Source organism: Triticum urartu, chromosome 3A, assembly GCF_056163025.1.
Source record: "Triticum urartu cultivar PI428250 chromosome 3A, HENAU_Tu73, whole genome shotgun sequence".
NCBI classification, from domain to species: Eukaryota; Viridiplantae; Streptophyta; class Magnoliopsida; order Poales; family Poaceae; genus Triticum; species Triticum urartu.
The window spans coordinates 658,253,291-658,269,749 of NC_141875.1; positions in this window are offsets into that span (position 1 = coordinate 658,253,291).

Sequence of the window (16,459 nt, forward strand, 5' to 3'; positions counted from 1 at the left end):
CGGCATTGGTCGTGGCTGTTAACGGGTTATCGGATCCAAAATCCGACCCGATAGCTTAACGGTGTTCCGTTACGGTGGATGCCACGTGTTGGTCACCCTTGACGAAAGCACTTCTGTGACGCGCGATCTATCGTCATGGAAGTGGACACTTCCGTGATGGTAATTTTGGCAATGTCATGGAACACTTCTACGACAGCACAGGTATGACTATCTTGATTCTGTCATAAATTTTTCATGGATGTACATTCATGAAAAAAAAGCGACCTACTGTGACAAACACGTATCATCACGTAATTGTATTTTTTTGTAGTGATATCATGTTGGTGAATAAAAATATAGCTCCAAGTAAATTACCGATGGAAGTAGACGAAAGAGGGGATGCCTTCCGGGGCATCCCCAAGCTTTGACTTTTTGGTGTCCTTGGATTATCTTGGGGGTTCCATGAGCATCCCCAAGCTTAGGCTCTTGCCACTCCTTGTTCCATAATCCATCAAAAGAATTCACCCAAAACTTGAAAACTTCACAACACAAAACTCAATAGAAATCTCGTGAGCTCCGTTAGAGAAAGAAAACAAAAAACCACTTCAAGGTACTGTAATGAACTCATTCTTTATTTATATTGGTGTTAAACCTACTGTATTCCAACTTGTCTATGGATTATAAACTATTTTACTAGCCATAGATTCATCAAAATAAGCAAACAACACACGAAAAACAGAATCTGTCAAAAACAGAACAGTCTGTAGTAATCTGTAACTAACGCAAACTTCTGGAACTCCAAAAAATCTACCAAAATTGGACGACCTAGAAAATTTGTTTATTGATCAGCAGCAATTAGAATCAGTATTTTATCACGTTCTGGTGATTTTTAATAATTCGGGCACTGAGCGCAAAGTTTCTGGAAATTACAGCAAGATCAAATAACTATCATCCAAGAAGATCCAATAGGTCTAACTTGGCACAAACACTAATTAAAACACAAAACCACATCCAAACAGAAGGTAGATGGGTTATTTATTCCTAAATAGAAGAAAAAACTAAAAAACTAAAAATAAAATTGGGTTGCCTCCCAACAAGCGCTATCGTTTAACGCCCCTAGCTAGGCATAAAAGCGAGGATAGATCTATGTATTGCCATCTTTGGTAGGCAATCCATAAGTGGCTCTCATGATAGTTTCATATGGCAATTTTATTTTCTTTCTAGGAAAGTGTTCCATGCCCTTTTTTAATGGAAATTGGAATCTAATATTCCCTTCCTTCATATCAATAATCGCACCAACCGTTCTAAGGAAAGGTCTACCAAGAATAATAGGGCAAGAAGGATTGCAATCTATATGAAGAACGATAAAATCTATGGGCACATAATTCCTATTTGCAACAATAAGAACATCATTATTCCTTCCCATAGGTTTTTTAATAGTGGAATCCGCAAGATGCAAGTTTAGAGAGCAATCATCAAAGTCACGGAAATCTAGTAAATCACACAAAGTTTTGGGGATAGTGGAGACACTAGCACCCAAATCACACTAAGCATAAAACTCATGATCTTTGATTTTAATTTTAATAGTTAGTTCCCACTCATCATAGAGTTTTCTAGGGATAGAAACTTTCAACTCAAGTTTTTCTTCATAAGATTGCATCAAGGCATCAACAATATGTTCGGTAAAGGCTTTCTTTTGACTATAAGCATGAGGAGAATTTAACACGGATTGCAACAAGGAAATACAATCAATTAAAGAGCAACTTTCATAATTAAATTCCTTGAAATCCAATATAGTGGGTTTAGCAACATCTAGGGTTTTATTTCTTTTAATCCCACTTTCATCAATTTCATCATAAAGATCTAAATACTCTGAATTTTCGGAACGCCTTCTTGGTAAAGGAAGATCATATTCAGTTTCATCAAGATTCATATTGCAAAACAAAGATTTGATAGGGGACACATCAATAACTTTTAGATCTTCATCTTGATTTTCATAAGAGTTGGAAGAACACGCTTTAATAAAGGCATCTTTGGAAGCACGCATCCTAGCGGTTCTTTCCTTGCACTCATCAATGGAAATTCTCATGGCTTTGAGAGACTCATTGATATCATGCTTAGGAGGAATAGATCTAAGCTTTAAAGAATCAACCTCAAGAGAAATTCTATCAACGTTCCTAGCCAAATCATCAACTTTAAGCAATTTATCTTCAAGCAAAGCATTAAAATTCTTTTGTGAATTCATAAATTCTTTAACACTATTCTCAAATTCAGAGGGCATATTATTAAAATATCCATAAGAGTTGTTGTAGGAATTTCCATAATTATTAGAAGGATTACTAGGATAAGGCCTAGGATTAAAATTCCCGCTATACGCGTTGTTACCAAAATTATTCCTACCAACAAAATTCACATCCATAGATTCATTATTATTCTCAAGCAAAGTAGACAAAGGCATATCATTAGGATCAGAGAAACACTCTTAGTAGCAAATAATTTCATAAGTTCATCCATCTTTCCACTCAAAACATTGATTTCTTCTATCGCAAGCACTTTTTTATTAGTGGATCTTTCAGTGTGCCATTGAGAATAATTAACCATGATATTATCTAGGAGTTTAGTAGCATCTCCTAAAGTGATTTCCATAAAAGTGCCTCCCGCGGCTGAATCTAAAAGATTTTTAGAAGAAAAATTCAATCCGGCATAAAAAATTGTATAATCATCCACAAATTCAAACCATGAGTAGGGCAATTACGTATCATTAATTTCATTATATCCCAAGCTTGTGCAACATGTTCATGATCAAGTTGCTTAAAATTCATAATGTCGTTCCTAAGAGAGATGATCTTAGCGGGAGGAAAATACTTAGAGATAAAAGCATCTTTGCACTTGTTCCAAGAATCAATACTATTTTTAGGCAAAGACGAAAACCAAGCTTTAGCACGATCTCTAAGCGAAAAAGGAAATAGCTTCAATTTAACGACATCATTATCGACAACTTTTTTCTTTTGCATATCACATAAATCAACGAAGCTATTAAGATGGGTAGCGGCATCTTCACTAGGAAGGCCGGCGAATTGATCTTTCATAACAAGATTCAACAAAGCAGTATTGATTTCACAAGATTCAGTATTGGCAAGAGGAGCAATCGGAGTGCTAAGGAAATCATTATTATTGGTATTGGTGAAGTCACACAATTTGGTAGTATCTGGAGCCATCTCGACAAACAAGCAACACACGAGCAAACAGAAGGCAAGCGAGGAAAAGGCAAACGGAAAAAGAGAAGGAGAAGGAGATTGGGAAAGAGAGGGCGAATAAAACGGCAAGGGCGAAGTGGGGGAGAGGAAAACGAGAGGCAAATGGCAACTAATGTAATGCAGGAGATAGGGATTGTGATGGGCACTTGGTATGTTGACTTTTGCGTAGACTCCCCGACAACGGCGCCAGAAATTCTTCTTGCTACCTCTTGAGCTTGCGTTGGATTTCCCCGAAGAGGAGAGGATGATGCAGCAGAGTAGCGTAGGTATTTCCCTCAGTTTTTTAGAACCAAGGTATCAATCTAGTAGGAGGCCACACTCAAGTCCCTCATACCTACACAAAAGCAATAGCTCCTCGCAACCAACGCGATTAGGGGTTGTCAATCCCTTCACGGTCACTTACGAGAGTGAGATCTGATAGAGATGATAGATAATATTTTTGGTATTTTTGATATAGAGATGCAAAGTAAAAAGTAAAAGGCAAAGTAAAAAATCAAAGCAAATATAAAGTGATGGAGATTGATATGATGAGAATAGACCCGGGGGCCATAGGTTTCACTAGTGGCTTCTCTCAAGAGCATAAGTATTCTACGGTGGGTGAACAAATTACTGTTGAGCAATTGACAGAATTGAGCATAGTTATGAGAATATCTAGGTATGATCATGTATATATGCATCACGTCCAAGACAAGTAGACCGACTCCTGCCTGCATCTACTACTATTACTCCACTCATCGATCGCTATCCAGCATGCATCTAGAGTATTAAGTTAAAAACAGAGTAACGCCTTAAGCAAGATGACATGATGTAGAGAGATAAATTCATGCAATATGAAATAAACCTTATCCTTGATGGGAACAATGCAATACGTGCCTTGCTGCCCCTTCTGTCACTGGGAAAGGACACCGCAAGATCGAACCCAAAGCTAAGCACTTCTCCCATGGCAAGAAAAACCAATCTAGTAGGCCAAACCAAACTGATACTTCGAAGATACTTGCAAAGATAACCAATCATACATAAAAGAATTCAGAGAAGATTCAAATATTATTCATAGATAGACTTGATCATAAACCCACAATTCATCGGTCTCAACAAACACACCACAAAAAGAAGATTACATCGAATAGATCTCCACAAGAGAGGGGGGAACATTGTATTGAGATCCAAAAAGAGAGAAGAAGCCATCTAGCTACTAACTATGGACCCAAAGGTCTGAGGTAAACTACTCACACTTCATCGGAGGGGCTATGATGATGTAGAAGCCCTCCGTGATGACAGCCCTCTCCAGTGGAGCTCCGGAACAGGCCCCAAGATGGGATCTCGTGGATACAGAAAGTTGCGGCGGTGGAATTAGGTTTTTGGCTCCTGTTCTATTCGTTTGGGGGTATGTAGGTATATATAGGAGGAAGGACTATGTCGGTGGAGCTTCGAGGGGCCCACAAGGCAGGGGGCGCGCCCTAAGGGGGGGCGCCCCCCACCCTCGTGACCGCTGTCAGTGTCAAAACCGGCGAATCTCGGGTAGGGGGTCCCGAACTGTGCGTCCAGGCGGATGGTAACAGGAGACAAGGGACACGATGTTTTTACCCAGGTTAGGGCCCTCTCGATGGAGGTAAAACCCTACTCCTGCTTGATTAATATTGATGATATGGGTAGTACAAGAGTAGATCTACCACGAGATTAGAGAGGCTAAACCCTAGAAGCTAGCCTATGGTATGATTTTTGTTATTGTGTCCTATGGACTAAAACCCTCCGGTTTATATAGACACCGGAGAGGGCTAGGGTTACACAGATTCGGTTACAATGGGAGGAGATCTACATATCCGTATTGCCAAGCTTGCCTTCCACGCCAAGGAAAGTCCCATCCGGACACGGGACGAAGTCTCCAATCTTGTATCTTCATAGTCCAAGAGTCCGGCCAAAGGTTATAGTCCGGCTACCCGGACACCCCCTAATCCAGGACTCCCTCAGTAGCCCCTGAATCAGGCTTCAATGATGACAAGTCCGACACGCAGATTGTCTTCGGCATTGCAAGGCGGGTTCCTCCTCTGAATACTTCATAGAAGATTTTGAACACAAGGATAGTGTCCAGCTCTGCAAAATAAGTTCCACATACTGCCATAGAGAGAATAATATTTACACAAATCTAATCTGCTGACATATTCTATAGCATGACATCACACCACAGCCAAGCCTTTATTCGAATCGTTTTTACTGTCCCACCTCAGCGCATTTTGCGAGGCGGTTTCCTTGGCACGTCTTATCAAAGCAGAGATCGTTTCCCCTTTACTTACGGGATTCTCATCAATATGGGCGTGGGTAACCCAACCGTGCCATTGATTACGGCGCTTGGGGGATAAGCGAGTTTTACCAGGCTGGTGGGGACGCATAGTTTCGTCTGCCCATATAAGGGGATAAGGATCCACCTTTTCATCCACGCCTTCTTCCTCCTTTGCTCATCCATTTTCGCACACTCGAGCTCCAGCGCCCAAGTACGCATCCCTCACCTCAACCTTCTCCAACCATGTCTGGAGCAGGAGGCAAGTGGATGGTCTCCTCCGTCACGGAGGGACACATCAAGAAGCTGAGGAGAGCCGGATACTTGTCTAACGACATCGCGCACCGCTCCCAGACGAGGGGCAACTCATCCCCACCCCCAGGCCCCATGAGAGGGTGGTGTTCCTCACCCATTTCCTCCACGGACTAGGCTTCCCTCTCCACCCATTCGTCCGGGGGCTCATGTTCTACTACGGCCTAGACTTCCACGATCTGTCCCTGAATTTCATCCTCAACATCTCGGCGTTTATCGTCGTGTGCGAGGCCTTCCTCTGCATCCAGCCCCACTTCGGCTTATGGCTCAGGACTTTCAATGTCAAGCCGAAGTTAGTGGGCGGCCGCCAGGCGGAGTGTAGAGGCGCCATGGTGGGCAAGATGCCCAACGTCCTATGGCTCGAGGGCTCCTTCATGGAGACCATAAAGGGGTGGCAATCGGGGTGGTTCTACATCACCGAGCAGCGTGACCCTGAATGGGTCGCAGCCCCCGAGTTCCAATCCGGAATCCCTATGCGGCTCACCTCCTGGAAAGAGAAGAGCCTGCCGTGGGGTAGTTCGGGAGAGCTGACCGGACTTCAAACATGCGTCCAAAACCTGGTGAGCAAGAAGCTCAAACTCGTAACCGTAATCCAGGTCATGCTCATCCGCCAAATCCTCCCGTGCGAACAACGAGCTTTCAGCTTGTGGGAGTTCGATTTGGCCCAGCACCGAACTCTAAACAGGCTCTTCGACACAACGTACGAAGATGCCTGGAAGGTGCTATTCAAGGGCACCGAGGCTCCCGCTTCCGCCTTCGAGGATTGCGGATTCAGCGCGCAGCATCAAGCCAGCGCGGTTAGCTGTTTTACCTCTTACAGGATATTTTTCTTTCATAGTTTGACTCTATGCGGGATCTAAACTCCCATGCCTTTGACAGGACTGGCAGAGGACGGCCGGACAGATCAACTGTCCAGCTCCCTTGCCCGAAGACCCAGCAGACACCCACTTGGCGGAGCTACTGGTTCCGGCACCTTACATGGTGCCAGAGAAGAAGGCCACGGGAACTCGGAAGAGTTCCCGGCGCCCGGTGGTGTCGGATTCATCGTCCGATGACTCCGAGGCGCACTCCTCCCGCGAAGATGAGGAGGAGGAAGAAGAGGCTTCTCCCCCTCCAGCGGGGGGAGAAAAGAAAAGGAAGGCCACCCCAACTGGGGAGGCCGGAGGGTCCAAGAAGGGGAGAACCCTTCCTCCGGACTACTCCACCAACGCCGCCGACAGCGAGGAGGAGTAGCCGCCCAGGGCCAAGCCCCTGGCGAAATCGTAAGTATTCGGACACCAGAGTGACTCGTAGTTATCCTTTATTGCACAGCTTCCCCTGATGCTGAATAATCTTGTAGTCCACCCCTAGCCCAAGTCGACATATCGTTGAGTGGCTCCTTGGATTCGGCGGATGTGAATAGCTTTTCACTTCCGACCGCTACCTCCCCTCGCCCTACGGACGATGCCGAGGTGTTGTCCCAAAAGGCTCCAAACCAAGGGGAGGTGCTCCTGGAGGCGCCGCAAGGCGACCTCCTGGACTGCAGGCACAAAGGGAGCAGAGCTCCCAAGGGCTCCGAGTCCGGCCTTGGGCCGGACACCGCACCGGAACCTTCAGCGGTTTCGGACTTCGGCAGGCGGCCCCCTACTAAGAAGGGCAAGGCTACTGCACCGGTGACCTCCGTCCAACCGGAGGCACCGGATAACTTGTTGGAGGTGCTTAACGGTGCCTCTATCGACGAGGAGCACCGTACTATAATGAGTACGGTGATCCAGAAGGTTCAGTCCGCCAAGAGCGGACTGACTAAAGCCCGTGCCAGCCTTCTAATAGGCTTTGAGGTAAGTAAAAAATATATGAAAATATTACCGCATAGACAGTAGCCCCTGATGCTCTGTTTGGCCTTCACAAAGAAAAGCCGAATAGAGGATCTAATAATATTCGCATGAGTCTAACAAAATTATGTCGATATGTGTATGCAGGCTTCGCTGCTGGCCTCTGCCGCACTGACTGCGAAGGTGGACATGCTGAAGCAGAACCTCGAGCGGTCCGAGCAAGAGCTCGGCCTTGCCAAGAAGCAGCTCGAGGAGAGCCAAGGTACGTAATGCCTTGTGTAAGTATATAAAATATGCAGTTGCAAAAAATGACAGGATTGCTGTTGGTGTCCTAGGGGCCACGACTGAGGTGGCGACCCTGAGGCAAGCGCTTTCCGAGGCCGAAAAGAAGGCGGCCACGGAGCGCACTGAGCGGGAGAAACATGAGGCGCGAGTTGGCGAGGTACAGCAAGAGCTCCAGGCTCTCGTGAAAAAACACGAGAGTTTGGAGCTTGACTCAAAGACACGAGAGTCCGAGCTCGCGGCAGCCCTCGAAAGCGCCGAGTCTGCCAAGGCCGAAGCCCAGAAAGCCCTCCAGAAAGTTGAGGCGATGAAGAAGATAGCGGCGGGTAAGGCATTCTTTATGCAAAGCAAGCATGTGAAAGTGAATTACTTGTTACTTACCCGACTCCGGAGCTCTCCAGGAGCATTCGCAGATTTGCCTCGTAGCGTGTCAGACGCCATCGCCTTCTACCGGGCCGAAGAGGGGAGCTCGACAGAGAAGGTGTTCTGGTCTCAGTATGCTAAGGCCGGACACCCTGTGCCCTTGAGCGACCAGTTGAAGCAGCTGGTCGAGCTCCATAAGGTGGCCGAGCAGGCCATGAAGGGTCTCATAGTCCGGCTGTGGCCTGAGGAGGCCGTGCCTGGGAGCTACTTCGGGCTAGTGAGGCGGCTGGTGGATGCCTGTCCACGGCTTGAAGTCATCAAGCGCTCCGTCTGCATCAAGGGTGCCCGTAGGGCGCTTGCCCGTGCTAAGGTGCACTGGGGCAAGATGGATGCGGAGAAGCTTGTGAAGGACGGGCCACCGCAGGGCAAGGAGCATCGCCACCCCGAGATGTACTATGAGGGTGTCCTGAAGGGTGCCCGCCTTGTGGTATATGATTGTTCCAAGGATGTAATATTTGAGTAAACTCGCTCATGTTATCCTGTGCGCTGAAAACTTGTTCATATGCGCTATGCAACGCTTGTTTTTGATTTAAAATATTACCTTCTATGCGGCCGTTTATAAAATCTGAGAGATGGCGAGTCGTCGGCTTCTGCCCCCATGCCACGAGTGCTGGGGTGTTCGGGATAAACCTGAGCACTCTTTTTCCCATTCTTGGGTCCTTCGAGGGAGGTGCTCAGCACAACGAACAAGGCAATCGGACTATAATGCGTTATCACTCTCACTTAGCCAGAGAATTCTATAATTTTAAATTTCGGCGAAGCCCCTAGTGTTCGGAAGACCGAGTTCGGGGCGCTAGACACGCCTAGGCCGGACAAAGCCGACTCCTTGCTCTAAGCGGCATAAGGCTTTAAGGACTCGAAACCTCTCGAACAACGACCAGCTCTCGCCTTATCATGACAGTCAGTTTTAGCTTTCTCTACTGAGGTGCTTAGCCCAGCTCAACCGGGGCACAATCACAGTAGTTCTCCCAGCGCTACCTTAGCCGATATAGCGGAACGTAAGGTACCAAAACATGGGAGGCGGGCAAACCCAACTATTGACCAAAGACATGATTCGGAGCTGATGCATATAATGCTATAAGTTCGGAGTGTCGCACTTGTGAAAGTGTTCGGACTTCTCATGCTGTATTATGGGGTGCTTGAGCCCCTGGCATATTGGCCGTACCAAAGTGTATGGGTGCATAATGTCATAAGTGAACATGTATATATATAAAAAAGGAATGAATAGAGAATGCAATAATAAGCTAGAGCTAAGCATTGTTTATTCAAAAAGGCTGCGGTAAAAGCAGAATGATACAAGTAGTGCAATAAGCAAGAGATGGGACTATTTGACATGTACCCCTCCAGGGGCGAGCTGCAGGACGGTATGTAAGACAGGTATTTTGCTCGTTATAGAGACCACCTGGGCATTCGACGTAGCTTTCTGCCTCCTTGGTTGTTGCATCATGTGTTTGGCGATTGTACTGCCGGATAGGCCTTCCGTAGAGTGAAGTCCTGAAAGCAAGAAAAAATGACAAAATCGGGAGCCCCTAGTGCGGTTGAGCCGCATTTTGGGCGTGCCGTGGTCGTGCCCCTCCCCCTGTGCCCATGGTATTTCTAGAGCGTAATTATGTACGCGTAGTACTGGTTTCGCAATTGCGCGAGGGCTGGGGTTGGGGCCGCATTGCTACGCTTGCTCGGAGTGTGCCAGGCGGTCTTGTTGTAGGTTACTCCGGGCACGCTTGACGGTGTCCGGGCGTTTTATCGCCGGACTGGAGAATTGCCTTGAGAGGCTGCTTTGTACTTCCGCTGCGAGGGCCGCCATATGCTCCTCCGTTCGGAGAGAGCGTTCGGTGTTTCTGTTGACCGTAATGACTCCTCGAGGTCTTGGCATCTTGAGCTTGAGGTATGCGTAGTGCGGCACCGCATTGAACTTTGCAAATGCGGTTCGTCCGAGCAGTGCGTGATAGCCACTGCAGAACGGGACTATGTCGAAGATTAACTCCTCGCTTCGGAAATTATTCGGGGATCCGAAGACCACTTCAAGTGTAACTGAGCCTGTGCAGTTGGCCTCTACTCCTGGTATGACGCCCTTGAAGGTCGTTTTTGTGGGTTTAATCCTTGAGGGGTCTATGCCCATTTTCCGCACTGTATCCTGATAAAGCAGGTTCAGGCTGCTGCCGCCGTCCATAAGGACTCGAGTGAGGTGAAATCCGTCAATGATTGGGTCTAGGACCAATGCGGCGAATCCGCCATGGCGGATGCTAGTGGGGTGGTCCCTTCGATCAAAAGTGATCGGGCAGGAGGACCATGGGTTGAACTTTGGGGCAACTGGCTCCAACGCGTATACGTCCCTTAGCGCACGCTTCCGCTCCCTCTTGGGGATGTGGGTTGCGTATATCATGTTCACCGTCCGCACTTGTGGGGGGAAGCCCTTATGTCTACTATTGTTCGGCGGCCGGGGCTCCTCCTCGTCGTCGCTATGTAGCCCCTTGTCTCTGTTTTCGGCATTTAACTTGCCGGCCTGCTTGAACACCCAACAGTCCCTGTTGGTGTGATTGGCTGGTTTTTCGGGGGTGCCATGTATCTGGCACGAGCGATCGAGTATACGGTCCAAACTGGACGGGCCCGGAGTGTTTCTTTTGAATGGCTTTTTCCGCTGACCGGGTTTAGAGCCTCTGAATCCGGCATTAACTATTGTATCTTCAGTATTGTCGCTGTTAATGCGGCGCTTGTGCTTGTTGTGGCGCGACCTGCCATTGCTGTCCTTGGTATCCGAATTACCAGGGCTCTTGGTCATGTTATTGCTACGAGCCAGCCAGCTGTCTTCTCCCGCGCAAAAGCGGGTCATGAGTGTCGTGAGGGCTGCGTCCGGACAGTCGACGATTTGATTTTTCTTGGTTAGGAACTGTGTCTAGAATTGTCTAGCAGATTCTTCTGGCTGCTGAATTATGTGGCTCAGGTCATCGGCGTCTGGTGGTCGCACATATGTGCCCTGGAAATTGTCGAGGAATGCGGCTTCCAGGTCCTCCCAACAACCAATCGATTCTGCTGGCAAGCTGTTAAGCCAATGCCGAGCTGGTCCTTTAAGCTTTAGTGGGCGGTATTTGATGGCGTGTAGATCATCGCCGCGGGCCATGTTGATATGAAGGAGATAGTCCTCGATCCATACGGCAGGATCTGTTGTGCCATCATATGATTCAATGTTGACGGGTTTGAAACCCTCTGGGATTTGATGATCCATTACTTCGTCTGTGAAGCATAGTGGGTGTGCGGTGCCTCTGTACTGGGCTATATCACGACGTAGCTCGAATGAGCTTTGTCTGCTGTGTTCAGCCCGGCCAGATTTACTGTATCTGGCGTGACGGTTATCGTCTCGTGTCGTGGGGCGCCCGCGCGATCCGTATATCGATCTTGTTTGCCTTTCCTTGTCCTCCAACACATCTCGCAGGTCTAGTGCATTTCCCCGTGACTTGGTATTTTTTGAGCGACGCCGGGGTGCGGCTTGAGTGGAGGGCCGAAAGGCCTCTCTGTCGCGGCCGCGAGGTGGCCGGTCAGCGGCATCATGCGCTGGTGATTTAGGTGCTTCCTCCTCTAATCGGGGTAGCAACCTACGCTTTGGGTAGCTCTTGGAGGGGCATTCGAGTTCGTACTCTTCGGCCGCAAGGACTTCAGTCCATCTGTCGGCTAGCAAATCTTGATCAGCCCTAAGTTGCTGTTGTTTTTTCTTAAGGCTACTCGCCGTGGCCATAAGCCTGCGTTTAAAGCGCTCTTGTTCGACAGGATCCTCAGGCACGACAAATTCGTCGTCGCCGAGGCTTGCCTCGTCTTCGGAGGGAGGCATGTAATTATCATCATCTTCCTCTCTGTCTGCCGCTCTCTCAGGAGGGCTGGCTTCTCCATCCTCCTGCGATGAATCTTGCTGGAGGGAGTTGTCTTCGGCACTGTCCGGGGTGTTATTGTCTCCCGTGCCAGTATCACGGTTTTTGCTTTGGCGGGACTTAGAGCGGCGCCGCTGACGCCGGCGCTTAGGTTGCTTCTTGGAGGGGTCATCCCCCGTTGTTCCGTCGCCATTGCCTTCTTTGGGTGTATCCACCATATATATGTCATATGATGAGGTGGCTTTCCAGTGCCCTATAGGCGCTGGTTCCTGATCGTCTCCTACATCGTCATCCATACCGTCGATGTCATCGGAGTCAAAGTCGAGCATGTCGGTTAAGTCATCGACAATGGCTACGAAGTGGGTGGTGGGTGGGCATCGAATTTCTTCGTCGTCCGCATCCCAGTCCTGCCAATCATAATCCGGCCAGGACTCTCTTGACAAAGAGAGAGACCTTAATGAATTCAGAATGTCGCCGAAGGGCGAGTGCCGAAAGATATCCGCGGTAGTGAATTCCATGATCGGCGCCCAATCGGATTCGATTGGCAGGGGCGCGGAGGGTTCGGAGCCCGGAGAAGAGTCTGGAACTTTGGAGTCACGAGCTTCGCAGAGGATAAGATTGGTGTTCGGCTCGATCACCATCGAGACTGCAGCCCCCGGGGCGGGGTCTAGCCACCTGTCCTCGATCGGCGCAGCCGGCTCCGAGATAGGGGTCGGAGCGGATGTGGGTGCGGCCTCCAGGGCACTGTTCTGCGGGAGAGCTAGATCATGCCCGTCGTGACAGTGCCGCGCGCCCGGCTATGGCTCGAACCCGTCGAGATCAAGTATCCGCGGACGTCAGCCGTGTAGTTCAAACTTCCAATCTAACCTGATGGCCAGGGGTGTAGCTTTCGATCTGCTCCAGATGGCCAAAAGAATTAGCCCGTAGTGCAAAGCCACCAAATACGAAGATCTGTCCGGGGAGAAAAGTCAGAGGATCCATCGGGCCTAAAGATGACGACACAGAGGAACTCTCAATGAAAGCACCAATGTTGGTGTCAAAACCGGCGGATCTCGGGTAGGGGGTCCCGAACTGTGCGCCTAGGCGGATGGTAACAGGAGACAAGCGACACGATGTTTTTACCCAGGTTCGGGCCCTCTCGATGGAGGTAAAACCCTACTCCTGCTTGATTAATATTGATGATATGGGTAGTACAAGAGTAGATCTACCACGAGATCAGAGAGGCTAAACCCTAGAAGCTAGCCTATGGTATGATTGTTGTTATTGGGTCCTACGGACTAAAACCCTCCGGTTTATATAGACACCGGAGAGGGCTAGGGTTACACAGAGTCGGTTACAATGGGAGGAGATCTACATATCCGTATTGCCAAGCTTGCCTTCCATGCCAAGGAAAGTCCCATCCGGACATGGGACGTAGTCTCCAATCTTGTATCTTCATAGTCCAAGAGTCCGGCCAAAGGTTATAGTCCGGCTACCCGGACACCCCCTAATCCAGGACTCCCTCAACCGCCTCTTTGATGCCTTGGCGTAGGGTCCAAGTCACCTGGATCACGTTCGGTGAGAAAATCACGTTCCCGAAGATTTTATTCCGTTTGGACTCCGTTTGATATTCTGTTTCTTCGAAACACTGAAATAGGCAAAAAAACAGCAATTCTGGCCTGGGCCTCCGGTTAATAGGTTAGTCCCAAAAATAATATAGAAGTGGAAAATAAAGCCCAATATAGTCCAAAACAGTAGATAATATAGCATGGAGCAATCAAAAATTATAGATACGTTGGAGACGTATCGGGGGGTACCTGGAACCCCTTCCGGTGACCCGATACGTACCCGGTACCTCCGGAACACTTTAGGTGTCAGAATACTATCGTCCTATATATGAATCTTTATCTCTCGACCATTTTGAGACTCCTCGTCATGTCCGTGATCTCATTCGGGACTCCGAACAACATTCAGTCACCAAATCACATAACTCATATAATACCAATCGTCATCGAACGTTAAGCGTGCGGACCCTACGGGTTCGAGAACTATGTAGACATGACCGAGACACCTCTTTGGTCAATAACCAACAGCGGAACTTGGATGCTCATATTGGTTCCCACATATTCTACGAAGATCTTTATCGGTCGTACGGTAATGACAACATACGTTATTCCCTTTTTCATATGTATGTTCCTTGTCCGAGATTCGGTCGTCGGTATCTTCATACCTAGTTCAATCTCGTTACCCGCAAGTCTGTTTACTCGTTCCGTAATGCATCATCCCACAACTAACTCATTAGTCACATTGCTTGCAACGCTTATTATGATGTGCATTACTGAGAGGGCCCAGAGATACCTCTCCGATACTCGGAGTGACAAATCCTAATCTCGATCTATGCCAACCCAACAAACACCTTCGGAGATACCTGTAGAGCATCTTTATAATCACCCAGTTACATTGTGACATTTGATAGCACACAAGGTATTCCTCCGGTATCCGGGAGTTGCATAATCTCATAGTCAAAGGAATATGTATATGACATGAAGAAAGCTATAGCAATAAAACTGGACGATCATTATGCTAAGCTAACGGACGGGTCTTGTCCATCACATCATTCTCCTAATGATGTGGTCCCATTCATCAAATGACAACACATGTCTATGGTTAGGAAACTTAACCATCTTTGATTAACGAGCTAGTCTAGTAGAAGCTTACTAGGGACACGGTGTTTTGTCTATCTATCCACACATGCATCAAGTTTTCGGTTAATACAATTCTAGCATGAATAATAAACATTTATCACGATATATGGAAATATAAAATAACAACTTCCTTATTTCCTCTAGGGCATATTTCCTTCAGTCTCCCACTTGCACTAGATTCAATAATCTAGATCACATAGCCATGTGATTTAACACCAATATTTCACATCACCATGTGATTAACACCCATAGTTCGCATCGCCATGTGACGAACACCCAAAGGGTTTACTAGAGTTAGTAATCTAGTTCACATTGCCATGTGATTAAAACCCAAAGAGTACTAAGGTGTGATCATCTTTTGCTTATGAGAGAGGTTTAGTGAACGTGTCTACCACATTCAGATCCGTATGTATTTTGCAAATTTCTATGTCTACAATGCTCTGCATGGAGCTACTCTAGTTAATTGCTCCCACTTTCAATATGTATCCAGATTGAGACTCGGAGTCATTCGGATCAGTGTCAAAGATTGCATCGACGTAACCCTTTACGATGAACTCTTTGTCACTTCCATAACCGAGAAACATTTCCTTAGTCCTCTTTAGGTACCTAAGGATAATTTTGACCACTCTCCAGTGATCTACTCCTGGATCAATATTGTATCTGTTGGGGAACGTAGTAATTTCAAAAAAATTCCTACGCACATGCAAGATCATGGTGATGCATAACAACGAGAGGGAAGAGTGTTGTCCACGTATGTCACAGCCCTAGCTTTGGCCTTTGCTTGTCATTGCATATGCATCCATGCATCATCTTAAGTTCAAGGAAATTGAATTAAGGGAATTCTCAAGCCTCAGAAATCTTTTAAAAATGATCAACATTAAAATATTTTCAAATGAGCCCAACAAAATGTTCCTGCTAATCCGTGAAAATATTGGCAAGAGCTAAAATTCAAACCAATATTTTTGGAGTCTTAGAAATATTTATTTTGGGCATTTGAAATTAATTGAATAACTATTTGCATTGGATTTATATCAGTTATATATTTAATATATGTCCAATAATTCTGATTTTTAGTGTGGGGCTTTGGAACAATCCAACTAGTTCCTACAATAATTTTCAGAAGAAAATAAATTGTTTTGGTTCAAAAACCAAATTAAAACAAATGTCAGAAATAGAAAACAGAAACAAAAGGGGAAAGGGTTTTACCTGGGCCTTACCTGATACTCACCTAGCGGCCCAGCAAGCCGGCTGGCCCAGCTCACCACCTGCCGATGCCAGTCATCCTTAACCTCTGCCAGTAGGCAGAGGCGGGACAGCGCATGCGCGCGCGAGGCGCCACGCCTCCTCCCTGCCCGCCTGCCTCACCGAGGCACCTCGAAGCCCCTCCTCGGCGCCGCTCAGGACCCCCTGCACCCCTCTCCTCTCTCCCTGGACCTCTCTCCCTCCTCTTCTCTCTCCATACGACGCCACCAAACACGCCCATCGCCGCCGTTCGCCGTTGCCGCGACCACCGCCGTCCCGACGATGCCCCGAGCTGCTCCCGAGCTCCTGCACCTCGTCGCCAGCCCCCTCACCA